This window comes from Sciurus carolinensis, assembly GCF_902686445.1.
Source record: "Sciurus carolinensis chromosome 14 unlocalized genomic scaffold, mSciCar1.2 SUPER_6_x, whole genome shotgun sequence".
Taxonomy (NCBI): Eukaryota; Metazoa; Chordata; class Mammalia; order Rodentia; family Sciuridae; genus Sciurus; species Sciurus carolinensis.
The window spans coordinates 5,052,994-5,078,727 of record NW_025920104.1 but is presented as its reverse complement, the minus strand read 5'-3'; positions in this window follow the sequence as shown (position 1 = coordinate 5,078,727).

The window sequence follows — 25,734 nt, the reverse complement described above, 5'->3', positions numbered from 1 at the left end:
TCTCCAGCTATGGACCAGTTTTTCTATTCCTCTTCACAGCAAAACCTCAGAGTTTTCTACACTACCTGTCCTTTGATGGCCATTGAGGTTTTCATCACAAACATGAAGGCCAGGGGAAAGTGGAACAAGTACTTCAGGTTGAAAAAGACAAGAGTTCTCAAAGTCTTCCATCCTATGAAAACACCTTTCAAAATGAAGAGGTATGAGAAGCCTCCAGTGAGGACAGAGAACTTGCCACCACAACAGAGAGGTACTCTCTGTCCAAATGGAATGATGAGAGAAGGGGCCAAGGAACAGGGAGAACGCACCCAGTAAACACAAGTGTTTGTTCATACGAAAGGCTCTCTTCTCCTCGAGTCTCTTTACTCATTTGATGAAAAAGGCAAAACCCACAGCACCATCTGATGTAGGAAAAAACTTAGAAGCAGGAAACTCAGAACAAGGAAATGCTTGTCAATATCACTTTAAGACTTTCTTAGACACAGACGAGTTCACTGTCAATCTTTATTGAAAGGCAGAGGAATGGCAATAACTGAAATAGTTTGAAAACAAGAATGAGCTGGAGGAGCTCATCCACCAGACTTCCAGACTCATTGCATGACCACAGTCAGAAAGACCAATGGTGAGAACAGACAGAGGGAGAGACACAGGGTCAGAAGACTGGAACAGAGCCCCAGGAGGAGACCAGATAAATGGGCCAGCTGACTTTGCACAAAGACAAGGGAGAAATTCAGTGAAATATGGGCAACTTGGTCCATGATGGTGCAGGGACAGTAGGTAACATCCACTGGAAAAAGAAAATGTGCTATATCTTAACCTTATACAAAAATTAAAGTGGGCCATGGACCTGGGAGAGAAAGCACAGCCTTACAAGATGCACAGTGTGTTGATCAGCCTCTCCCCACATTGACCAAAACACCTGACAAGGACCTCTGAGCAGTCAGGGTTTATTGGACTTACGGTGTTACAGTGTGGTCAGCCAACTCTGCTGCAGAAACCTCTTAGAGAATGGGAAGGAAAGAGGAAAGGTGTTCAGCTTTGACAACCAGAAAGCAGGGACAGAGAGACAGACAGACAGTGGGGGGTCTTACAGTCCCCCAGGCCACACCCTGGAACCCAATTCCCCTAGCCAAACCCAACTTTCTTCTCATTTCCAACACCTCCCAGTAAGTCAGCTCCAGTCATTAATTTAATTTATGGTTTTTGTTCATACTGGGGATGGAATCTAAGACCTCACTCATGCTGTGCAGATGTTCTACCACTGAGCTGTAACTCAGCCTGCTCCCTTCAAATTATTAACCCATTAGGTGGGCTAACCCACTGATGAGATTAGAGCCAGTGTAATCTAGTCTTTTCACCTATGAACACTGCAGCACAGACACCTGAGGTTTGGGGGATACTGTAGATCCAAACCATACCATTTATGGAAACAAAACTAAACAAAATGTGAAAATCCTGGGAACCTAGGGTTAAGCAAAGAATTCCCAGTTTTGTCAGTCAAGTGAAATCTAGAAAAAGAAAGATTACTAAATTGATAAGTTCCTGCTCAGTGAAAGTCCTGATCCAGTGGATAAAATAAAAGTAACAGACTGAATGTAAATGCAAGCTGGGTATAGTGGACATGCCTATAAACACAAAATCTTGGGAGGCTGAGACAGGATGATACCTCAGCCTCAATTTGAGGCCAGTTTCAGCAACACAGTGAGACCCCACCTTAAAATAAACATTAAAATAAAATAAAAAGGACTGGTGATGTTAGTCATTTTTAAAGCATCCCAGTGTTCAATCTTGAATACCCACCACCAAAAACAAAAGAAAGAAAAGAAATATAAACCACATTTTGAACAAAGTCCTGTTATCTTAGTGTTTAAAGTATTCTTAAATCTCAACATAAAACAACAACAACAACAAAATTCCTTATAGAAAACAGCAAAATACTTGAGGGCACTATGCAACAATTACAAAGTTTTTCAATGTTTTTACCCTTAAAGTTTCTGAAATAAGGTCAGTGGGAAATGCTCAAGTCAGCAGTGGTGTCCAAATGGACACCACTTAACAAAGAGAATATGAACTGTTGACACACAACAGCTGGGATGAGTACCCAGAGACTCATGCTGAAACCATCCAAAAGTTAACACAACACCTGTGTCCACTGAAGCAACACTAGTGAGAAGACCAGCTCACAGACACAGAGGACAGCTCAAGACTGTCAGGGATGAAAGATATTCAGGGCTGGGGAGGGGCAGAGGTGAAGAGAAAGGGAGACAGGAGGCCTGATCATCTGCCCACTCATCTTAACACTGGAGATCTTCTGCATCCTGACTGTGCTGCTGCCAGCACCTGATGAGGCCACAACACAGGATTTCAAGATGAGGTCACCTGGGAAGACTAGATAAAGGGCACAGGTTCTCACTTCACCATTTCTGTCTCAGTGAGCACCTGCAATTACCTCTGTATAAAATGTTGACTTTGTTTAAAGAGTTCAGGCTTCAGGACAAAACAAGATGAACCTGCTCACAGTGAGAAAAATATTGAATGAATAAGAGGTGAATGGTCCAAGCACAGAGCCTGGCAGAGAGGTGAACTCCCAGGTGGCTGTGAGAGATGAGCAATGTTCAGCCTTAAGGTGGGTGGACCATGCATAGCCAGGGTATTTAGGTCCCTGTGGGTCAGACATGGGATACTGGGTGAGAGCAGCTCAAGGATGGTTCCCATGTTTCTCACCAGATAAGTAGCTTCCTGGTGGCACCATTTGCTTAACACACGTGGGGTGTAGGGCAGACGGAGGAAGAAGGGCTTATTTCTGGATGTGGTGAGTTTGTGTGCACTGGGGAACACTAGAGGCATCACAATCTCAGCTGGATATCCAGGTTGGAGGCCAGAAATCAACCCTCAGAAGGAAACTTAAAGGAACTTCAGCCTCATGGTTGGGACACAGGCATCATTCTCATCCAGGAGGTTCAGAGGAGAAAAAGAGAAGCATGCAAGGTGCCTTTCTCAAGAAAAGAAGGAGATGTGGGAAGAAAGAGCTGGTGGACAAGAGTGGAAAGGTGGTGCTCATCTTCCTTTCACTGCAGCTTTAAATCTGCAGAATCTCAGTGTTGCTAGCCAACAGCAGTGACTCCCATGGTGAGGAGGGAGATCTGTTCTCTGCTTGATCCTCAGCATGAATTTAGGAGGCAACTATTGCCTCCTGCACTGGAAATGCACTCTTTTCCTCCCAAATACTCAATATAATCTTTGAAATGGATTGAGTTGGCAGGGGATTGGCTGGGGAGAGTCTGTATAGAAGGTACCCCTCCTTAACCAATCACCACCCTGTCCTGTCTCCACCTACCACCCACCCGCCCCCTGAATTCCTCAGCACCTGCCCGCACTCACACAGAGTTGCAACTTCTTCTCTGGGGGTGACTTCCTCAGCCAGCCAGGATGCACCACAGGAGTGCTGTCCATGAGGTTGGCCTAATCACCTCTCTTGCAGAGTTGCAGAGTTGCTGGCAGAGCCTGGGGGCGGAGGCATGTGCAACGTACGTGCGCACAACCTCGAAGACATGGCTCCAACCTTGACGCCCAGGCCTGTGCACACTTGCTAACAACCTGACACCCCAGGCAGCTGCAGAAATGAACCCACACCTCTGAGGAGGAGGTGGGGCAGTGCTAAAGCCCCCCTGCATCACTAGGGGTGGGGAGGAGTGAATGGAGGAGACACTCTCCTTTATGGCAGATGGAAATTTCATAGAAAGTAGACAGTTAGGGGTTGGAAGACTGCTTGACTTCATGGCCATTCCCAGAATTTTAACTACTACCAGGTCAAGGCCCCAAGCCAATCAAGGGAGGTTCACCCTTTCCAATTGGTTTGTAAAACTGAATTCCCATCCCATGCCTAGCTCAACCAGGCATTTCAGGAGTATTCCAGCTCTGCTCCCTTGGATGACATTCTTCTATATCAAGTGTGTGACTGGAGACAATACAATGCCAGAACTCTGAGGGTGCAGCCTGGACCAGAGATCTCCTGTTTTGCAGCGGCACATCATTACATAAATTTTAAAGTGTTGCCTTGGATGGGTCCAGGTGCCCCATAGATATAAAAACCCAAGTATGCTTTAGTCATTCCCTAGGAAATGGCATAGTATTTGCATATAATGCATGCACCCACTTTTGCATATTATAAGCCATTTAGACATTGTATGGAATATCAAATAGAACCTAAACACTATATAACAAGTTAGAAAGTAATAACAAATAAAATGTTCCTGTTTATTTAGAACAGATGGACTTGTTTCTAAATATTTTGCAGCTAAGATTGGTTGGTTGAATATGAGGTTGTGAATGCTGCATATGTGAGTGACCCCCTACCCCCTAAACCCCTGAGAGACATAAATATCTAAACAATTACTCAGCAAAATCAGGAGGGTGATCCCAGCCTAAGGAAAGTGAAGCTGACCTCTCTCATATCCCATGACTGTAGCTGAGTCCCATGGTTGCAGCACTTGAGAAATACCCTCAGTTTGGCTGCAGCTTAGGTGTGTTGATGAAGTCAGGTGATCCCAGCATATCTTTCATGAGGATGGTCTTCTGTGGCCATTTTTGCAAGTCAAGAAGACTGGCAGTTAGATGGAGGTAGGTCACCCTCAGCCAGAACTTTCTTAGGGTCCTAGTCCCTTAAGCAAAATGGTCTGGGTTGTTGTTCACCATTCCATGTGGAAACAGAAAGTTAGTGTGACTCCATGACTTCTGGGTACACTCCTCCTTCTCTGGATGTCCCTCCCCCAATGCTACTGTGAAATTAACATCCATTTGCAATCTATTTTAGTACTGAAAGCCTAGCTAAGAGAATTCTATTGTAATTGAGAGTACCAGTCAATCACAGCAGGGAGGTCTCAACTGACCAAATGAGACAAACAAAATTTGCAACCTGCAAGCTGACTTTGTAACCAGTTGAGCTCTTGAATCTCTTTTCTAAGTGCTGTCTGATCCTGTGCCCCTACTCTTCTGCTCTGTGCTTCTGGATTATGAATCATTCTTTTTTTAAAAACGTGTTCAACTTGTTCAAGCTTTGTTTAACTTGTGGAAGTTTCTTCATTTAACTGTGACTTTGAGATCTAAGTTAAGAGTTTATTAATTTAAATATAATTATGGTTCAGTGATATAGCATTGATGTTTATAGCCTCTTCACATGCTTAAGAAATTATTGAAATTGAAAATAAATTGCTGCTTATCAAAGTGTTTGAGGACAACAATATGGTATTGAAGATTTTACCTTTTCAAAACGGGCAATATTAAATTTGAACAAAGAAAAGAATAATATAACAACATCCAAATCTTATAAAAAATAATACAAATCTTATAAAGATTAAAATCTCACCCTTACTTCTTAAAATTTTGAAGAAAATATAAACTCGAATGTGTAAACTAGATAAAATAATGTTGAAACTCGTCTTTGGCTTTCAAGAACCTATTACTGAATTTTGGCAATGTTTATACCCAATGGCATTTGTATTGCATGGTTTATCATTAGACATGTTTTTTCTGCTTGGGAGTGGACTCAGGGCTGCATGAATCCTAGGTAAACTACCACTGAGCTGTACCTCAGCTCCTAATGTTAACTTTTGTAAGATTCTGTGTGTATCAGCTGATATTGTTTTATACACCACTGGTCATTTCCAGTTTCTTATGTTTTAAGACTTTCAGTTATGACACCTAAAATTGTACTTTTTACTAAAGATGTGCACAACAGGGCAATTTAAAGAACTTATTAGATCTTGAAGCAAAAAACAAAGAAATGGAGATTACAAAGGCAGATTTGAAGCAGAATTCATTCTTAAATCAGCTTTAGAATTAATTGCATATAACTAGATCATCTGCTAATGCTCTAATGATTAAATGTTACAAAAGGTGGTGTGAGAGACACCTAGATTACCAGTGTACACAATAGTGTTTTTGCTTTTTTCTTTTTTCTGGAATTTGTTAGTTTAATTCTGGGGGTGAGTGAGCTGTCACTGAACAGACAGGGACTGCTTTGTTCCACTGAGCTGAGACCATGCATCACTCCAGAGGGCCTGGTGCTGCTGGGTGGGAGATGGTAGTCCTTCACTTAGAATTTGGGTCAAACACTGACCCCTGGAGTCAGATGACCATGTGGCCCTGATTGTGAGGTCACTTTTGTTGTGCACCCAAAAATGGGTTGTTGGGCTTCTCCATGCCTATCCCCTTAACCTGTGTAGCTGAGAACCTTGCTCTTACAGAATGGTCAGAAAGTATCAGGGGGGTTGTTGGGTCTGACCTTTGGTGACTAAGATGAAGCACTTGGTACAGCTTGAGAACTGCCTCCATGGCAGGCTCCTTCCTCAAAGCCCAGTGGGTACTGTAACTTCAACAAACTGTGGATTTGCTGATCATTTGGTTCAAACCCAGAACCCCTCCCTCCACACAGTCATCATTGCCTTCCCCAAAGTTGGTTCTTCTGGGAGGTAGCCTGGGTTGGCGAGGACAGCCAGGTTTCAGCATGTTCTGCTTCCTGAGTTTCTGGGTGTGAGGAGGAAGCAAGGAACTTGTGCAGCTCTGGAATGATCTCCACTACTGCATTGCTTCCAGGAGCCTGGGTATGGCAGCATTCACCAGCCTGCCAAGTTTCTGCTGTAGGTAGAGGTAGTGCAGGCATGTGACTGTAGAGGTTCCACCAGGGTGCTGAGGGGTAGATATACCACCAGGGCCCCAGAGGGGCTGGTGGTAGGTGCAGGATTTCACAGCCAGGACACCATCAGCAGTATGGCATCAGAGTATCTTGCTGACTGTGAGGCAGGCTCCAAACATGCTCCCTCTGCCTCCTCAGTGCTGGGTGACTGAGGTCATGCAAGCTGTGGGCACTATGACCATCTCTTCCCATCTGCCTCCTGAGCCTGGCAGGATGACAGAGTCCAGGAATGAGGACAGTGGACATGATGAGCAAGTGGGGGCTGCTGGGCCCATGTCCCACATCTAGGCCCCGTGGGTGCTCTCAGGGTCATAGGAATAAACATGTGGCAAGACTAGAATGAGTAGTATGTGTTGGGGTCAGAAGGGTGCCTGGCACAGGGCAGGTGCCAAATAATTACAATAGCATCTTGTGAATGTGATCATAAGTAAATGAAGGATATTCTAATGCATGTTCACTACCTTCATCACCATTCACACATGAGGTACAGAAAGGTGCATTCGGCTGCTGAGGGTTCACATGAGAGATGTGCAAAGGTTCCAGTCAGAGGCAGAGCCTCTGTTCTTCATCCCAGGGTCACCATTGCTTGGAGGTGCTCTCCAAGTTTCCTGAGTCCCAGGGGACAGATGCTGTTTTAGACCAGACAGATTTTCTTCTGCAATTCCCACCAGCTAGTGGAAGCAGGAGACAGATCCTCAGTAGTTCAAAATTAATGGGCTCAGGTCTCAGATGCCAGTAGGTCTTCTAGATGCTCACAGCATCTCTGGGCATGGCTCAGCATTCAGAGACCTGCTGCTGTGGCCTTCTCAGCATGTTTGTGAGGGATATTTGATCTTCTGCCTATTAGGCTGGGTGGTGCTGGTTGTGGATGGCCCTTGTTCCCTGGTGCTGGCCATGGGTCATGGGGAGTGGATAGTAGACAGGCTGTGCAAGAATAGCTTCAAGAGAGGATCAGGACAGGTTGGGTTTGCTGTGGGACAAGGAGATGTTTAGAAGGGTGTCTAGTGCAGGTCTGTCCCAGCCTTAGAATATTGCTTAACAGGATTGGGCACATGGTCACATGAGCTTGTGCCCAGGAAAAATGGCAAGGTCATAGGCCAGGGGTTGAGGGTTGCTTGGTTCTCTGTAGCACATGAGAACTATTTGTGGCAGTCATTGGGTTTGCTTGCCCTTCCATCAGTGTTCTCGAGGAGGATAAGTGACAGTGGTGGATGTGAGTGGTGGGCAGGAGAACCTGGACTCTGTTCTCACCGTGCTGCTGTCCCTGAAGTTTGGTGTGGAGGGTATGCATAGTGGCAAGGTATGTACCAGGACTGCAGTTGGCAGGAAAGAAGGAAGGTCATGGGCAGACATGGAGGTTTTGCAGACTGGTTGATGTGATATGCCAGTGTACCATGCTGAGTGTGAAGCATGATGCTTTCTTCTCCAAGGTGCACAGGGCTGCAGGGCAGTCAGATCAGGGTGTGGGGTATGGGGTTTTGCAAGCTGTGAGCAGCATCTGGATGTCAAGTCTAACACAGACAGGTGGCTCTTGTGAGTGCCACATTTCCCTTACATGGAAGATCTGTCAAAGCAGAGATACAGCCACATGTCTGGACACCCATTTTCCAGCATCAAAGTTCTAGCCCTGTGTCCCTTGGTAATCTTGTGAGCAAAACTGAGTGAAAGAACTCAGAAACCACTGTGGATGTGGGAACTCATGCGACATATTTTATTACATGGACAAACAGAGTGTCTGCATGTAGAGTGAAAGAGAGAGAGAGAGAGAGAGAGAGAGAGAGAGAGAGAGAGAAAGAGAGATAGAGAGAGAGAAACCAGAGCACAGAGCACAGAGAAAAGAGCCCAGAACACAGAGTCCAGAGCACAGAGCACAGTGACCAGAGCCCAGAACACAGACCCAGAGGCCAGAGTGCAGAGACCAGAGCACACAGCACAAAGAATAGATCACAGAACACAGAGTACAGAGCCAGAGCACACAGCACAATGCCCTGAGCACAGAGCAGAGAGCACAGAGCACAGAGAACAGAGTAGGAACCCAGAGACAGAGCCCAGAGCACAGAGTTCAGTGCACAGAGCACAAATCACAGAGTGAGGACCCAGAGAACAGACAGATTTCAGAACCCAGACCCAGAGTATTGAGAAAGAGCCTGAAGCTAGAGCCCAGAGCACACACCCCAGAGCAGAGAGCACACAGCATGGAGCCAGATCACAGAATGCAGAGCACAGAGCACAGAGTCCAGAGCAGAGACCCCAGAGCCCAGAGCACAAAACACAGAGCAGAGAGTACAGAGTGCAGAGTGCAGAGCACTGAGCACAGAAGCTAGAGCACAGGGCCCAGAGCACACAACCCAGCACAGAGCCCAGTGCACAAGTCAACAAGTTGTGATCCCAGAGCACAGAGCCCAGATCAAAGAGACAGAGCACAGAGCACAGACCGAGAGCCCATAGCAGAGAGCCCACAGCACAGAGTCAGATCCCAGAGTACAGAGTGCAGTGCACAGAGCCCAGAGAACAGAGCCCAGAGCACACAGCACAGAGTCCAGAACCTAGGGCCCAGAGCCAGAAGCCAGAGTAAAGGGCCAGAGCACAAAGCACAGAGCATAGAGCCCAGAACACAGAGTCCAGAACACAGACCTCAGAGCAAGAATCAGAATACAGAGACAGAGCACAGAGCACAGAGCACAGTTACCAGAGGTCAGAGCAGAGAGCACAGAGCCACAGTCCAGAGCTCTGGGTCTGGGCTCTTGGTTCTGTGCTATGTGCTCTGTTTTGTGCTTTGTGCTATGGTCTTTGTGCTCTTTACTCTGTTCTCTGTGTTATGTTCTCTCGGCTCTGGGATATGGCTGTGTGCTCAGTGCTCTGTGCTCTGTGATCTGTGCTCTGTTTTCTGTGCTCTGGGCTCTGGCACTGGGCACTGTCTCTGACTCTGGTTCTGGGTTCAGTTCTCTGTGCACTGCATTCTGACTCTGTACTTTGTGCTCTGTTCTCTGCAATCTGGGCTCTGGCTCTGTGCTCTGCCCTTGGTGCTCTGAGTTTTTGGATCTGTGTTGTGATCTCTGTGCTCTGTGCTATGGGTTCTGTGCTCTTATCTCTGGGTTCTTTGCTCTGTGCTATGGTCTCTGGTCTCTGACCTCTGGACTCTGTGCTCTGTCTCTGAACTCTGGGCTCTGGGCTCTGTACTCTGGATTCTGTGATCTTGGCTCTGTGTTGTGGTTTCTGTATTCTGTGCTCTACACTCAGTGCTCTGGGCTCTGCCTCTATGCTCTGTGCATCTTGATCTGGGTTCTGGGCACTGCATCATGTGCTCTGGGCTCTGTGCTCTGTGCTCTGTGAGTGGGCTCTGGCTCTATGCTCCCTGCTATGCACTCGGTGCTTGGGCTCTGGCTCTGATCTTCTGCTCTCTGTTCTGTGCTCTGTGCTCTGGATCTGTGTTCCATGCTTTGCACTCTGTGCTCTGGGCTCTGGATCTGGGCTCTTTTTCTGTTCTCTGTGCTGTGTGCTGTGAGCTCTGGGATGTGGGCTCTGTGTTCTGTTTCTGTACTCTGGATCTATGCTCTGAGCTATGTGCTCTCTGCTGCGGTCTCTGGTCTGTGTGCTCTGGGTTCTGGGTTCTGGGCTCTATGCTTTCTGTTATGGTCTGTGGTCTCAGAGCTCTGTGCTCTGTGCTCTGTCTCTGAGCTCCATTCTCTAGGCTCTGTGCTGTGATCTCTGTATCCTTTGCTCTGAGCTCTGTGCTCTGTCTCTGAGCTCTGTTCTCTGGGCTCTGGGCTCTGGGCTCTGTGCTGTGATCTCTGTGTTCTTTGCTCTGAGTTCTGGGCTCTGTTCTCTGTGTTTTGTCTCTCTACACTTGGTCTGGGCACTGGGCTCACTGCTCTGGGCTCTGATCTCTGTGCTTTGTGCTATGGGATCTGAACTCTAGGCTCTGGGCTCTGTATTCTATCTCTGTAATCTGAGTCTGTGCTCTGGGGTCTGGCTGTGTGCTCTGGCTTTGTGCTGTGTGCTCTGGGTCCTCTGCTCTGGTTCTGTGCTCTGTGTTCTGTGTCTGTGCTCTGCAATCTGGTCTCTGTGCTCTTGGCTCTGTGCTCCAGGTTCTGGGCTTATTGATTTGTGCACTGGGCTGTTTGATCTGTGCTTTGTACTATGGGCTCTGTGCTATTGGCTCTGTGCTATGTTCTCTGTGCTCTACACAATGTGCTCTGGGCTCTGGCTCTGTGCTCTGTGATTTGGTCCCTGTTCACTGTGCTCTGGTCTCTGGGTTCTGTGTTCTGGGTTCTGTGTTGTGGTCTCTGAGCTCTGAGCTCAGTGCTCTGTGCTCTGGTCTTTGAATCTGTGCTTTATTCTCTGTGCTCGACACTCTGTGCTCTGTTCTCTGTGCTCTGCACTCTGTGCTCTGGGCTATGACTCTGTGATCTGTGCTCTGGGCCCTGGCTCTGAGCTGTTCACTCTGCGCTCTGGGTTCTGGCTCTGGGCTGCTTCTCTAAGCACAGTGCACAGAGCACAGAGCACAGAGAACAGTGCCCAGAGCTCAGAGCCAGAGTCAGAGTACAGAGGTCACAGTACAGAGCATAGAATACAGAGCCAGAGAACAGAACACAGAGCACAGAATGCAGAGCAGAGAGCACATAGCTCAGAGAATAGATCCAGAGTACAGAGACAGAACACAAAGTGCACATCACAGAGATCACAGCAAAGAGCACAGAGAACAGAGATAGAAACCAGAGTCAGAGTCCAAAGTGCAGAGTGCAGAGCACAGAACACAATGCCAGAGCACAGAACAGAGAGCACAGAGCACAGAACCAGAGCCCAGAAAACAGAGTACGGAGCACAGAGCACAATGCACAGAGCCAAGACCCAGAGTAGAGAGACTGAGCCGAGAGACAGAATCCAGAACACAGAGCCCAGAGAACAGTATGTACAGCACACATCACAGAACACAGAGCCCACAGCCCAGAGCTCTGAGCATATAGCCCCCAGCACAGAGCACAGAGGCAGAGCCTATGGCCAAGTGCACTGAGCACAGATACATGAGCACAGGGCACAGAGAACAGAGCACACAGTACAGAGCCAGTGCTCAGAGCCAGAGCCCAGCACAGAGCACAGAGAACAGAAGATTCCAGAGCCAGAACCCAGAGCACAGAATACAGAGCACAGAGGCAGAGCCCTGAGCACAGAGCAGAGTGCCCAGAGCCAGAGCTCAAAGACCAGTGCACAGAGCACAAAGCACAGAGCCAAAAGCCAGAATAGAGAAACAGAACCAAGAGTCAAATCCTGGAACACAGAGAACACAGAATAGGGAGTAGATCACAGATTACAGAGCACAGAGCCAGAGCAGAGAGCACAGAGCACTGTGCCAGGGCATAGAGCACAGAGGATAGAGCACAGAGTCAGAGCCCTGAGCACAGAGCAGAGAGCACAGAATAGGAACCCAGAGACAGAGCCCAGAGGACAGAGCACAGAGAATAGCACACACAGATAACAGAGCAAAGAGCTTGGAGTGCAGAGCACAGAGACCAGAGATGAGAGCACAGAGCCCAGTGCTCAGAGCCCATAGCAGAGAGCACACAGCACAGAACTAGAACCCAGAGCACAAAGCCACAAAGCCCAGAAAACAGAGTCCAAAGTACACAGTACAGAGCACAGATCCAAGAGCACAGAGCCCAGAGCCAAGTGCACAGAGACAGAGGCCAGAGTGTAGAGCACAGAGCACAGAGCACAGAGCATAGATCCCAGAATACAGAGTCTAGAGCACAAAGCACTGAGCACAGAGCGGAGATCCAGAGTACAGAGAAAGAACACAGAGCCCAGAGCCCAGAGTTCGGAGCCCAGAGTCAGAATACAGAGACAGAGCACAGAGCACAGAGCATAGCACAGTGACCAGAGTCCAGAACACAGAGCAGAGAGCACAGAGCCACAGCCCAGAACTCCAGATCTGGACTCTTGGCTCTATTCTCCGTGCTCTGGTTTGTGCTCTGTGCTCTTGGCTCTGGGCTCTGGTGGTGTGATCTGCACTCTGTGCTCTGCGTTCTATGTTCTATGCTCTGTTCTTTGGGCTCAGTGCTGTGGTCTCTAGTCTCAGAGATCTGTGCTCTGTGCTCTGTGCTCTCTCTCTGAGCTCTTGTCTCTGGGCTCTGGGCTGTGTGTTCCAGGATCTGTGTTGTGGTCTCTGTGCTCTGTGCTCTGAGGTCTGGGCTCTACACTCTCTGCTCTGGGCCCTAGCTCTGTGCTCTGCACTCTGTGCTCTGGGTTGTGGCTCTGGGCTCCTTCTCTGAGTCCAGTGCACAGAGCACAAAACACAAAGCCTATAGCACAGAGCCCAGAGCACAGAGATCAGTGCCCAGAGCTCAGAGCCCGAGCCAGAATTCTGAGCCAGAGCCCTGAACACAGAGCACAGAGTCAGAGCCCAGAGCACAGAGTGCAGAGCAGAAAGCACATAGCTCAGAGCATAGATCTAGAGTACAGAGACAGAACACAAAGCCCACATCCCAGAGCTCACAGCAAAGAGCACAGAGAACAGAGACAGAGCTCAGAGTGAGAGCCCAGAACACAGAGTGCAGAGCACAGAGCAAAGAGCCAGAGCATAGGACAGAGAGCAAAGAGCCAGAGCCCAGAGCGCAGAGTGCAGAGTACAGACAACAGAGCCCACAACACCTAGCCCAGAGTACAGATCAAAGAGCACAGAGCCAGAATCTGGATCACAGAGTGCAGAGAAGAGAGCACACACAACAGAGCTAGAACACTGATCCAGAGTCCAGAGTGAAGAGTGCAGTACACAGAGCCAGAAGAAAGAGCCAGAGCCCAATACCAGAGGCCAGAGCACAGAGTGCAGAGTCAGAGCACAGAGCACAGAGCCAGAGCACAGAGTTAATAGCCCAGACTAAGTATAGAGAAACAGAACAATAACCAGAGCCCAGAGGTCAGAGCACAGATCACAGAGACCAAAGCACAGAGCTGAGACCCATATTTCAGAGATAGAACACAGAACCCAGAGCCCAGAGTGCTAAGCATAGAGCACAGAGAACAGAGATAGAGTCCAGAGTCAGAGTCCAGAGAGACAGAGCACAGAGCAGAGAGCAGAGAGCAGAGAGCAAAGAGCACAGAGCCAAAACCCAGAGTGCAGAATGCAGAGAACAGAGCACTGAGTCAAAACACAGAAAACAGAGCATAGAGTGCAGAGAACAGGGAGTACTGTAAAAATCACAGAGCACAGAACCAGAGCACAAATCACAGAATACAGAAAACAGAGCACAATACACAGATCCCAGAGCCCTGACCCAGAGTACAGAGACAGAACACAGCCCACAGCTCAGACTCAGAGCAAAGAGCCCACAGCACAGAGCACAGAGAACAGAGTTAGAGCACAAAGCCCAAGCCCAGAGTGCACAGTGCAGAGCACAGAGCACAGAGACAACTATACAGAGCACAGAACAGAGAGTCAGAGCTCACAGCCAAGAACACTGTGACAGAGACCTGAGTACAGGGCACAGAGCACAGAGCATTGAGCACAGAGCCAGTGCTCAGAGCCAGAGCCCAAAGCAAAGAACACAGAGAACAGTGGAGGAGTCCAGCACCAGAATGCAGAGTGCAGTGTGCAGAGCACAGAGCAGAGAGAAGAGAGCACCAAACCAGAGCACAGAACACAGAGCACAGAACCTATAGCCAAAGTCCAGAAACCAGAGCAGAGATCACAGAGGCAGAGCACAGAGCCAAGAGCACTGAGCTCAGAGACATGAACAAAAGGCGCAGAGTACAGAGTACAGAGCTGGTGCTTAGAGCCAGAGCCCAGAGCAGAGAGCACAGAGGACAGAGGAGGAGCCCAGAGTTCAGAGTGCAGAACCCACTCTGTGAGCCAAGAACCAGAGTTAGAAAAAGTGCCCAGAGTCAGATTCCTGATTATCCAGCACAGAGCACAAAGTGCAGAACCAGAGCACAGAGCCAGGACCCAGAGAACAGAGTTCAGAGCCAAAATCCAGAGTATTGAGACAGAGACTGAAACCAGAGCCCAGAGCACACAGACCAGAGCAGAGAGCACACAACACGAGGCAGAGCATAGAGTGCAGAGCACAAAGCAAAGAGCATGGAGTGCAAAGCACAGAGACCAGAACCCAGACACAGAGTACAGAGACAGAACACAGAGCACAGAGCACAGTAACCAGAGACCAGAACACAGAGCCCAGAGCCCAAAGCACAGAGCCAGAGGCCAGTGTGCAGAGACCAGAGCACCGAGCACAGAGAAGAGAGCTCAGAATCCAGAGTCCAGAGCACAGATAACAGAGCATAATAACCAGACACCAGAGTCCAGAGCACAGATCACAGAGCACACAGCCAGAGCGAAAAGCTGAGAGTACATAGCACATAGAACAGAGTAAAGACCACAGAGTCTAGAGCACAGAGCACAAACCAGAACACAGAGTACAGAGCTAAAAGCCCAGACCCAGAGTTCTGGGCTTTGGCTCTTTGCTTTTTGCTCTGTGCTCTGGATTCTGGTCACTGTGCTCTGTGTTCTGTGCTCTGGCTGTGCTCACTGCTCTGCACTCTGCACTCTGGGCTCTGACTCTGGGCTCTCTCTCTCTCTGTTCTCTGCTCTGTGCTTTGAGCTCTGGGATGTGGGCTCTGTGTTCTGTCTCTGTACTCTGGATCTGTGCTCTGTGCTCTGTGTTCTGTGCTTATGGCTCTGTCTCTGTGCTTTCTGTTCTGTGCTCTGGTTCTGTTTTCTATGCTCTGCACTCTGTGCTTTCTGCTCTGTCTCTGTGCTCTGTGATCTCTGCTGTACACACTTTTGACTGGGCTCTGGGCTCTGGTCTCTGGCTCTCGACTCTGTCTCTCTATTCTGAATCTTGGCTCAGTGCTTTGTGCACTGTTCTCTGGTCTCTGGGCTTTGGCTCTGGGTTCTGTGCTCTGTGCTCAGAGCTCTGGCTCTGTCCTCTATGTTCTGTGCTCTGGCTCGGTGCTCTGTGATCTGCACTCTGCACTCTGCACTCTGGTGCTGGGCTCCTCCTCTGTTCTCTGTGCTCTCTACTCTGGGCTCTGGTTGTGAGCACTGACCCTGTGCTCTGTCTCTGTGCTCTGCGCCCTGTGCTCAGGTCTCTGTCACAGAGCTCTTGGCTGTGAGTTCTGCCCCTGTGCTCTGTGCTCTGTGCTTTGGGCTCTGGCCCTGTACTCTGGTTCTGTTCTCTGTGCTCTGTGCTGTGGGCTCTTTGCTCTGAGCTCTGAGATGTGGGCTGTGTTCTGCCTCCGTACTCTGGGTCTGGGCTCTGGGCTCTGTGTTCTGTGTTCAGTACTCTGTGCTCTGTGCTCTGTAATGTGTGCTGTACACCCTGTTCTGTGTGCTCTGGGCTCTGGGCTCTTGTTCTCGGCTCTGTCTCTCTATTTTGGGACTCAGCTCTGTGCTTTGTGCTCTGTGCTCTGTTCTCTGGGCTCTGACTCTGGGCTCTGGCTCTGGGCTCTGGGCTCTGTGCTCAGGGCTCTGGATCTGTTCTCTGTGATCTGTGCTCTGGCTCTGTGCTCTGTGCTCTTCACTCTGTGGTCTGAGCTCTGACACCGAACTCTTTCTCTGTTCTCTGTGCTCTGTGTTGCAAGCTCTGGGCTCTGGGTTCTTTGTTCTCTCTCTGTACTCTGGGTCTTGGCTCTGTTCTGTGGTCTCTGTGATCTGTGCTCTGACTTCTGGGCTCTGAACTCTGGATGTGGGAACTGTCTCTGACTCTGGGTCTGGGTTCAGTGCTCTGTGCACTGTGCTCTGGCTCTGGGCTCTGTGCTCTGTGCTCTCTTCTCTGTGCTCTGTGTTCTGTGTTCTTGGCACGGGGCTCTGTGCTGTGGTCTCTGGTCTCTGAGCTTGTGCTTTGTGTTCTGTGCTATGGTCTCTGCTCTCTGAGCTCTGTGCTCTCTGCTTTGTCTCTGAGCTCTGGCCTCTGGACTTTGGGCTCTGAGCTCTGGGCGCTGTGTCTGGGCTCTGTGCTTTGTTCTCTGTGCTCTACACTGTGATAAGTTCTCTGTACTCTAAGCTTTGTGCTCTGGGCTGTGTGCTCTGGGCTCTTGCTCTAAGTCTGTCTCTCAATACTCTGAGTCTGGGCTCTGAAGGCTGTCTCTGTTCTCTCAGTCCTGGCTCTGTACTCTGTGCTCTGTGCTCTGCACCCAGTCTTCTGGGCTCTGACTCTGGGCACCTACTCTGTTTCATGTGCTTTGTGATGTGTGCTCTGTGCTTTGTGGTCTGTGCTCTGTGCTCTGTGCTCTGGCTCTGTGCTATGTACTCTATGCTCTGGGTTCTGGCACTGGGATCCTGCTCTGAGCCCAGTGCACAGAGCACAGAGCACAGAGCATAGAGACTGCAGCACAGAACCCATAGAACAGAGAATAGTGCCCATAACTCAGATACAGAGTCAGAGTACAGAGGTCAGAGTGCAGAGCATAGAGTACAGAGCCAGAGCACAGAACACAAAGCACAGAGACAGAGCCCTGAGCACAGAATGCAGAGCAGAGAGCACATAGCTCAGAGCATATATCCAGAGTACAGAGCCCAAAACCCAGAACACAGAGCACTGAGCACAAGCACAGAGTCAGTGCCCAGAGCCAGAGCCCTGCGCACAGAGCACAGAGAACAGAGGAGAATCCCAGAGCTAGAACCCAGAGCACAAAGAGCAGAACACAGAGCACAGAACAGAAAGCACAGAGCACACAACAGGGAGCACAGAGCCAGAGCCCTGAGCACAGAGCGCAGAGCCCAGAAACAGAGAACAGAGACCAGATCACAGAGGACAAAGCACAGAGCCAAGACCCAGAGTAGAGAGACAGAGCCAAGAGACAGAGCCCAGAACTCAGAGAACAGAGAACAGGGCATACAGCACAGATCACAGGGCACAGAGCCAGGGCAGAGAGCACAGAGCACAATGGCAGAGCAGAGAGCACAGAGCAGAGAGTAGAGAACACAGAGCCAGTACCCAGAGAGCAGAGCACAGAGCACAAAGCACAGAGCCAAGACCCAGAGTGGAGAGACAGACCAAGAGCCAGAGCCCAGATCACAGAGCACAGAGAACAGGGCATACAGCAGTGATCACAGAGCACAGAGACGAGAGCACAGAACACAGATCCCAGATCCCAGACCCAGATTACAGAGACAGAACACAGCCCACAGCCCAGAGATCAGAGCAAAGACCCCACAGCACAGAGCACAGAGAATAGAGCCAGAGCACATAGCACAGAGTGCAGAGCACAGATCACAAAGACCAGGGTACAGAGCCCAGAGACCAGAGTACAGAACACAGAGCAGAGAGCATAGATCCAGAGGACAGAGACAGAACACAGAGCCCACATTCCAGAGCTCACAGCACAAAGAACAGAGATAGAGCAGAGAGTCAGAGCCCAGAGCCAGAGCTGAGACCAGAGCACAGAGCACAAAGCACAGAGCCAAGACCCAAGACCCAGAGTAGAGAAACAGAGCTGAGAGCCAGAGCCCAGAGCACAGAGCCCAGAGAACAGAATACAGAGCACAGAAGACAGAGCACAGAGCACAGAGACCAGAGCACAAAACACAGATCCCAGAGCCCAGAGTACAGAGAAAAAACACAGTTCAGAGCCCAGAGCTCAGAGCAAAGAGCCCAGAGCACAGAGCAGAAAGAACAGAGCCAGAGCACAGAGTCAGAGCCCAGAGTGCAGAGTGTAGAGCACAAGCACAGAGCAGAGTGTAGAGCACAAGCACAGAGACCAGAGTACAGAGACCAGAACCCAGAGCACAGAGCACAGAGGCAGAGCCCATGGTCAGGAGCACTGAGCTCAGAGACCTGAGCCATGGGCTCAGAACACAGAGCACAAAGCCAGTGATCAGAGCGAGAGACCAGAGCAGAGAGCATGGAGAACAGAAGAGGAGCACAGTGCAGAGAGAAGAGCACAGAGTACAAAGCCAGAGCACAGAGCACAATGCAGAGAGCACAGAGCACTGAGCCAGAGCCCAGAGTACAGAGATAGAGCACAGAGCACAGTGCACAATGACCAGAGTGTAGAACACAGAACATAGATCATAAAGTCAGAGCCTAGAGCCAGAGTCCAGAGAACCGAGTGCAGTGTCAGAGCACAGAGCACAGAGCCACAACACAGAGTCAGAGGCCAGAGCATACAGTGCAGAGCACAAAGCAAAATCACATAGTCAGAATCAGAGCCCAGAGCCCAGAGCAAAAAGCACAAAATACAGAGCAGAGAGCTCAGAAAACAGAGCAGGAGCACAGAGCCAGAGCCTAGAGCACAAAGTGCAGAGCACAGAGCCAAGACCCAGAATACAGAGACAGAGTTCAGAGCCCTGATCCAGCGTATTGAGACAGAGCCTAGAACCTGAGCCCAGAGTACACAGCCCTGAGCACAGAGCACAGATCACAGAACACAATGCATAGAGCACAGAGACCTGAGCACAGACACAGAGTAGAGAGCAAGAGTACAGGGAGGGAGCACAGAGCAGTATGACCATAGACCAGAGCAGAGTACAGTGCCCAGAGCCCAGAGTCCAAAGTCCAGAGCACAGAGCCAGAGGCCAGAATGCAGAACCCAGAGCACAGAGCCAAGAACACAGAGTTCAGAGCAGAGAGCACAGAGCACAGTTACCAGAGCACACACTCAGAGTACAGAGACAGAACACAGAGCCCAGAGCCTAAAGTACACAGCACAAAGCACAGCATGCAGAGACAAGAGCACAGAGTACAGAGTCCACTGCCTAGACAAAGTGTAGAGGGACAGAACACAGAGACCAGTGGCCAGAGCTCAGAGCACAGAGCATAGAGACCACAGAACAGAGCACAGAGCACAGAGTCCAGAGACCACAGAACATAATACAGAGAACAGAACACAGAAACCAGAGCAGAGAGCACATAGCTCAGAGGTTAGGTCCAGAGAACAGAGACAGAACACAGAGATAACATCCCAGATCTCACAGCATAGAGCACAGGGAGGAGAGAGAGAGCCCAGAGCCAGAGCCCAGAATGCAGAGTGCAGAGCACAGAGCACAAAGCTAGAGCACAGAACACTGAGAAAAGAGCCAGAGCACAGAGCACAGGACACAGAGCCAGAACACAGAGCCAGAACACAGAGCCAAGGGCACAGAGCACAGAGCACAGATCCAGAGCCCAGAGTGCAGACTGCAGAGCCAGAGCACAGACCCAGAGCCCAGAGCACACTGTGCAGAGCACAAAGCAAGATCACATAGCCAGAGCACAGAGCACAGAGTCAGGACACAGAGAAAGGAGACAGAATTCAGAGCCCAGACCCAGAGTATTGAGAAAGAGCCCAGAGCCAAAGTCCAGAGCACACAGTCCAGAGCAGAGTGGACATAGCACAGAGACCAGAGTACAGAGCCCAGAGCCCAGAGCCCAGAGCCCAGAGCTGAGAGCCAGAGCCAAAGTACAGAGACAGAGCACAGAGCACAGTGACCAGAGTTCAGAGCACAGAGCAGAGAGAATAGAGCCAGAGCCCAGAGCTGTGGGTCTGGCCTCTCAGCTCTGTGCTCCATGCTCTGGTTTGTGCTCTCTGCACTGGTCTCAGTGCCATTTACTCTGTTCTCTGTGCTCTATACTCTCAGCTCTGGGCTTTGGCTGTGTGCTCTGCACTCTGTGCTCTGGACTCTGGCTCTGGGCACTGTCTCTGACTATAGTTCTGGGCTCAGTGCTCTGTGCACTGTGCTCTAGCTCTGTGCTCTGTGCTCTTCACTTGACAATCTGAGCTGTGGCTCTAGGCTCTGGTTCTGTGCTCTGTGCTCTATCTCTGTACTTTGGATCTGCCTCTGTGCTCTGTGCTCTGCAGTAAGTGGTCTGTACTCTTTGTTCTGTGCTCTGGATCTGTGCTCTGTGCTCTGCGTTCTGAACTCTGGGCTCTGGCTCTGGTCTCCTGCTCTCTGCCCTGTGCTCTGTGCTCTGGCTGTGTGCTTGGTGCTCTGAAATCTGCACTCTGGACTCTGGCTCTGGGCTTTCTCTCCTCTGTTCTCTGTGCTGTGAGCTCTGGTATGTGGGCTCTGTGTTTTGTCTCTGTTCTCTGGATCCATGCTCTGAGTTATGTGCTCTGTACTATGGTCTCTAGTATCTGTGCTCTTGGTTCTAGACTCTGGATTCTGTGCTCTCTGCTATGGTGTGTGATCTCTGAGCTCTGTGCTGTGTGATCTGAGCTCCGGTCTCTGAGCTCTGTGCTATGTGCTCTGGGAACTGCCTGTGGTATCTATGCTCTGTGCTCTGAGTTCTGGGCTCTGGTCCCTGTGTTTTGTCCCTCTACACTTGGTCTGGGCACTGGACTCTGTGCTCTGTGCTCTGGTCTCTGGTCTCTGTGCTCTTGGCTCTGTATTCTAGGTTCTCATCTCTGTGTTCTGTCTCTGTAATCAGGGTCTATTCTGGGCTCTGGCTGTGTGCTCTGGCTCTGTGCACTGTGCTCTGGGCTCTGAGCTCTGGCTCTGGGCTCTGGGCTCTGGTCTTGATGATTTGTACACTGGGCTCTGTGCTCTCTGCTGTGTGCTCTGTGCTGCATGCTCTGGGCTCTGGGCTCTGTTCTCTATGCTCTGCACAATGTGTTCTGGGCTCTGGTTCTGTGTTCTGTGCTCTGCACTCTGTGCTCTGGTCTCTGGTCACTGTGCTGTGTGCTCTGGGCTCTGTGTTCTTGGCTCTGTACTCTGTGCTCTGTGCTCTGCACTCTGTGCTCTGGGCTCTGCCTCTGTGCTCTATGCTCTGTGTTCTGGGCACTGGGCTCTGTGCTCTGTGCTCTGGTTCTGATCACTGTGCTCTGTGTTCTGGGATCTGTGCTCTGTGCTCTGTCTTACACTGTACTCTGGCTATGTACACTCAGTCTGGTCTCTGGACTCTGTCCTCTGTGCTATGGTCTCTGTGCTCTGTACTTTGTTCTCTGTGCTCTGCACTCTGTGATAAGTGCTCTGTGCTTTGAGATCTGTGCTCTGGCACTGTGCTGTGGATTCTCTCTCAATACTCTGGGTCTGTGCTCTGAATCTCTCTCTGTTTTCTAGGTCCTGGCTCTGTGCTCTGTGTTCTGTGCTTTGTACTCTGTGATTTGAGCTCTTGTTCTGTGTTCCTGCTCTGTTTTCTCTGTTATGTGCTCTGTGCTCTGTGCTTTGCACTCTGCACTCAGGGCTCTTGCTCTGGGCTCCTGCTCTGCTTTCTGTGCTTTGTGCTCTGTGCTCTGTGCTCTGTGCTCTGGGCTCTGGCTCTGTGCTCTGCACTTGGTGCTCTCTGTTCTCACTCTGGGCTCCTGCAGGACCCAGAGCACAGAGCACAGAGCACAGAGACCACAGCACAGTGCCCAGAGCACAGAGAACAGTGCTCAGAGTTCAGAGCCAGAACCAGAGTAAAGAGACAGAGCACAGAGAAGAATGACCAGAGTCCAGAGCACAAAGGGGAGAGCTCAGAGTCAGAGTCCAGAGACCAGAGCACAGAGTCCAGGGCACAGAGTACAGAGACCAGAATACACACCTGTGCCCAAAATCAAGATGCAGAGACAGAGCACAGAACTCAGTGCCCTGAACACAGAGCTGGGGACTGAGTACAGAGAGAGAGCAGAGAGCCAGAGCACAGAGCAGAGAGCCCAGAACACAGAGCACAGAGCACAGAGCAAAGAGCAAAGAGTCAGAACACTGATCCAGAGCCCAGAGTGCAGAGCAGTAACACAGAGCACAGAGCACAGAGCAAGGACCCAGAGAACAGAGAGAGAGTTCAGAGCCCAGACCCAGAGTATTGAGACAGAGCCTAGTACCAGAGCCAAGAGCACACAGCACAGAACACAGAACACAGAGCACAGAGCCAGAGCAAATAGCACAGAGTACAGAGCACAGAGCACAGAGTGCAGAGCACAGAGACCAGAGCACATTGATCACAGACCAGAGAATATAGCACATAGTCCACAGCCCAGACCCAGAGTACAGAGCCAAGGTACAGATACAGAGCACAGAGCACAGAGCACAGTGACCAGAGACCAGAGCACAGAGCCCAGAGCACAGTGTCTGGAACCCAGAGGAGAGAACACAATAGAGAGAACAGAGTACAGATCACAGAGAACAGAGCAAAGAGCCCATATTTCAGAGTCCAGAGTGCAGAGACCAGAGAACAGAGCCCAGATCACACAGCACAGAGCACAGAGCCCAGTGCACAAATCTAAGAGCCTAGAGCCCAGAGCACAGGGCCCAGATCCCAGAGACCAGAGCACGAAGCACAGACCCAGAGCCCAGAACACAGAGATGGAGCACAGAATCCAGAGCACAGAGCACAGAGCCAGAGTACAGAGACAGAATACAGAGCCCAGAGCCTAGAGTACAGAGCACAGAGCACAGAGACCAGAGCACAGAGCACAGAGCCCAGAACCCAGATCAAGTGTAGAGAAACAGAGCACAGAGACCTCTTGGCCCTGGATGCTGGCTCTTTGCTCTATGCACTGTGCTCTGACTCCATGCTCTGTGCTTTGTGCTCTAAACTCTGTGCTGTGGCCTCTGGCCTGGGCTCCTTCTCTGTGCTTCATGCTCTGTGCTTTGTACTCTGTGCTCTGTGCTCTGGCTATTTGCTCTGGCCTCTGGCTCTGGCCTCTGACTCTGTGCTCTGTACTCTGTGCTCTGGCTTTGTGCTCTGGGCTCTGACTCTGTGCTCTGTTCTCTGTGCTCTGGGATCTGGCTCCATGCTCTGTGCTATGGTCTCTGGTCTCTAGGCTTTGGGCTCTGTTCTGTTCTCTGTGCTCTGAAATCTGTGCTCTAGGATCTGACTCTGTACTCTGTGCTCTCTGCTCTGGTTCTGGTCACTGTGCTCTGGGTTCTGGGCTCTGTGCTCTGGTCTCTGATCACTGTGCCCTGTGCTCTGGTCTCTGGTCACTATATTCTGTGCTCTGTCTCTGAACTCTAGCTCTGTACTCTGGGTCTGGCTCTGTGCTCTGTGCTCTGGTGTCTGTGTTCTGGTCTCTGTCCTCTGCACTCTGTGCTTGGTGCTCTGTGGTTGTGCTCTATTCTCTGATCTCTGAGTTTTGTCCTCTGCACACTATGCTCTGACTCTGTGCTGCTTCCACTGGGCTCTGGGCACTGTGCCCTGTACTCTGGGCTTGGTGCTCTGTGCTCTGGACTCTGACACTGTGCTCTGTACTCTGTGCTCTTCCTTCTGTGCTCTGGGCTCTGACTCTGGTCTCTGTTCTCTGCTCACTGACTCTGGACCCTGTGCACTAGACTCTGGGTTCTGGCTCTGTGCTCTGTGCTATGGTCTCTGGTCTCCTAGCTCTGTGCTCTGTGCTATGGTCTCTGTGCTATGGTCTCTGTGATCTGTACTTTGTGCTCTAGGTTATGTGGTGTGGTCTCTGTATTTTGTGCTATGTGCTCAGGGTTCTGTGCTCTGGGCTCTGTCTCTGTGCTCTGGACTCTGGGCTCTGGTCTCCTAGCTCTGTGCTCTGTGCTCTGGTCTCTGGTCACCGTGCTCTGAACTCTGTGCTCTGTCTCCGTATTCTGGCTCTGAGACCAGAGCCCAGAGCACAGAGCACAGAGCACAGAGTGCAGAGCACGGAGACCAGAGCACAGAGCACAGAGCCAGAGCCAGAGTACAGACAGAGCACAGAGCACAGAGCGCAGAACACAGAGCCAGAACCCAGAGCTAGAACCCAGAGCACAGAGCACAGAGCACAGAGCACAGAGAATAGAGCAGCAGCCCAGAGTCATAGCCCAGAATGCAGAGTGCAGAAACAGATCATAGAGCACAGAGCCAGGACCTGGAGAACAGAGGTAGAGTTCAGAGCCCATACCCATTTTATTGAGACATAGCCTAGTGCCAGAACCCAGAGCACACAGCCCAGATCACAGAGCACAGAGCACACAGCAAGAGCACAGATCACAAAGCACAGATTGCAGAGCACAGAGAACATAGCACAGAACACAGAGACCAGAGCACAGAGCACAGAGCTGAGCACAGAGCACAGAGCTGAACCCAGAGCACAGAGCACACAGCCAAGAGCCCAGAGCATAGAGCACAGAGTGTAGAGCACATTGCCAGAGCACAGAGCTCAGAGGACAGAGCACAGAGCACAGAGTAAAGAGCACAGAGCACAGAGGTGAGAGCCCACAGAGTAGAGTCAGAGTACAGAGACAGAATAGAGAGCGTAGAGCACAGTAATCAGATACCAGAGCAGAGAGCATAGAGCCTAGAGCCCAGAGCACAGAACAAAGAGCACAGAGCATAGGGACCCGAGCTCAGAGCCCAGAGTCAAGGGCTAAGAACACAGAATACAGAACACAGTGCCCAGAGCCCAGAGATAAGAGCCACAAACAGTACAGAGACAGAGCACAGAGCACAGAGTGTAGAGCACAGAGCACACAGCCAGAGCCCACAGCCAGAGCCAAGAGCTCTGGGTCTGTGTTCTCGCTGTGTGTTCTGTGCTCGGTTTGTGCTCTGTGCTCTTGCCTCTGTGCTCTTTACTCTGTGCTCTGTGCTCTGTACTCTGTGCTCAGTGCTCTGGGCTCTGGGTCTGGGAACTGACTCTGATTCTTTATCTGGGCTCAATGCTCTGTGCTTTGTGCTCTGTGCTCTGCACTCTACACTCTGGGCTCTATCTCTGGGCTCCTACTCTATGCTTTGTGCTCTGTGCTCTATGCTCTGTGTTCAGCATCCTGGGCTTGCTCTGGGCTCTGGCTATGTGTTTTATGCTCTGAACTCTGTTCTCTGGGCCTTGTGTTCTGTGCTCTGTGCTCTGCAGTCTGTGCTCTGCACTCTGGCTCTGTGCTCTGTGATCCTTGCTCAGGACTCTGGGTACTGTGTCCTGTGCTATGGAATCTGTGCTCTGTGCTCTCTGCTCTGAGCTCTGGCTCTGTGCTCTGGGCTCTGGTCACTGTGTGTTATGGGGCACAACCACTGAGAAGTCCAAATTTGATAACCTTTATTAAGTCAGCCAGCTTTCTAGCTCACACAATGCCCCCCAAAAAGGGCTATTGGGAGAACAGCCCCGACCATAGTGTTGTAGGGGTTCTCATACCAAAAATCACATTAATCTTAAGTGTCTGTTGCTATGATTCGAAATTACAAACTAACATCATGAAATCATCAACATAGGGAGTAGTG